Raw genomic sequence first — 1,894 nt, forward strand, 5'->3', positions numbered from 1 at the left:
TTGCTCCAAGGTATTTAGCAACTTGCTCTTTAGTAACATACTCATCCTCTTCAGAGGAAGAATACTCATCAGAGCTCATGAATGGCAGAAGTAAGTCCAATGGAATCTCTATGGTCTTATTTTGAGCCTCAGATTCCCAAGGTTCCTCATTGAGGAACTCAGAGGAGAGTGATGCACGCCCACTGAGGTCTTTCTCAGTGGCGTCTTCTTCCTCTCTTTCCTCTCCATATTCGGCCATGTTGATGGCCTTGCACTCTCCTTTTGGATTTTCTTCTGTATTACCTGGGAGAGTACTAGGAGGGAGTTCAGTAACTTTCTTGCTCAGCTGACCCACTTGTCCTTCCAAATTTCTGATGGAGGACCTTGTTTCACTCATGAAACTTTGAGTGGTCTTTATTAGATCAGAGACCATTGTTGCTAAGTCAGAAGTATTCTGCTTAGAACTCTCTGTCTGTTGCTGAGAAGATGATGGAAAAGGCTTGCCATTGCTAAACCTGTTTCTTCCACCATTATTGTTATTGAAACCTTGTTGAGGTCTCTCTTGATTCTTCCATGAGAGATTTGGGTGATTTCTCCATGAAGAATTGTAGGTGTTTCCATAGGGTTCTCCTAGGTAATTCACCTCTTCCATGGAAGGGTTCTCAGGATCATAAGCTTCTTCCTCAGATGAAGCTTCCTTAGTACTGCCAGGTGCATTTTGCATTCCAGACAGACTTTGAGAAATCAAATTGACTTGTTGAGTCAATATCTTGTTCTAAGCCAGTATGGCATTCAGAGTGTCAATCTCAAGAACTCCTTTCTTCTGACTAGTCCCATTGTTCACAGGATTCCTTTCAGAAGTGTACATGAATTGGTTATTTGCAACCATTTCAATCAATTCTTGAGCTTCTGCAGGCGTCTTTTTCAGATGAAGAGATCCTCCAGCAGAGCTATCCAAGGACATCTTAGATAGTTCAGAGAGACCATCATAGAAAATTCCTATGATGCTCCATTCAGAAAGCATGTCTGAGGGACATTTTCTGATTAATTGTTTGTATCTTTCCCAAGCTTCATAGAGGGATTCTCCATCCTTCTGTCTGAAGGTTTGGACTTCCACTCTAAGCTTACTCCATCTTTGTGGTGGAAAGAACTTTGCCAGGAAAGCATTGACTAGCTTTTCCCAAGAGTCCAGGCTTTCTTTAGGTTGAGAATCCAACCATATTCTAGCTCTGTCTCTTACAGCAAAAGGGAATAGCATCAGTCTGTAGACCTCAGGGTTAACCCCATTAGTCTTGACTGTGTCACAGATTTGCAAGAATTCAGCTAAAAACTGATGAGGATCTTCCATTGGAAGTCCATGGAACTTGCAATTCTGTTGCATTAGAGAAACTAATTGAGGCTTAAGCTCAAAGTTGTTTGCTCCAATGGCAGGGATAGAGATGCTTCTCCCATAAAAATCAGGAGTAGGTGCAGTAAAGTCACCCAGCACCTTCCTTGCAGTGTTGGCATTGTTGTTGTTTTCGGCTGCCATGTGTTCTTCTTCCTTGAAGAATTCGGTCAGGTCCTCTAAAGAGAGTTGTGCTTTGGCTTCTCTTAGCTTTCTCTTCAAGGTCCTCTCGGGTTCAGGATCAGCTTCAATAAGAATGCCTTTGTCTCTGCTCCTGCTCATATGAAAGAGAAGAGAAAAAGAAAATGTGGAATCCTCTATGTCACAGTATAGAGATTCCTTGAATTGTCAGAGGAAAAGAGAAATAGAAAGAAGAAGGAGAAGAAGGATTCGAACTTTAAGTAGATAAGGTTCGAATTGTGCATTTAGAAGGAGTGGTACTCCATAAATAGAAGGATGTGAGAAGGAGGGAAGAGAATTTTCGAAAATTCAATCAAAAGATTTTGAAAACATTTTGAAAATTTGATT

At 41.2% G+C, this 1,894-nt stretch overlaps 1 non-coding gene across 1 annotated transcript; it reads left to right on the plus strand.

The window, feature by feature from the left end:
- The first annotated feature begins 997 nt into the window (after positions 1-997).
- Positions 998-1,105, plus strand: LOC130977541 (small nucleolar RNA R71). The gene has a single exon (XR_009085229.1). It is a non-coding gene; the product is annotated as a small nucleolar RNA R71 (small nucleolar RNA).
- Positions 1,106-1,894: the final 789 nt, after the last annotated feature.

The sequence above is a fragment of the Arachis stenosperma genome, chromosome 4 (genome assembly GCF_014773155.1).
Source record: "Arachis stenosperma cultivar V10309 chromosome 4, arast.V10309.gnm1.PFL2, whole genome shotgun sequence".
Lineage (NCBI taxonomy): Eukaryota > Viridiplantae > Streptophyta > Magnoliopsida > Fabales > Fabaceae > Arachis > Arachis stenosperma.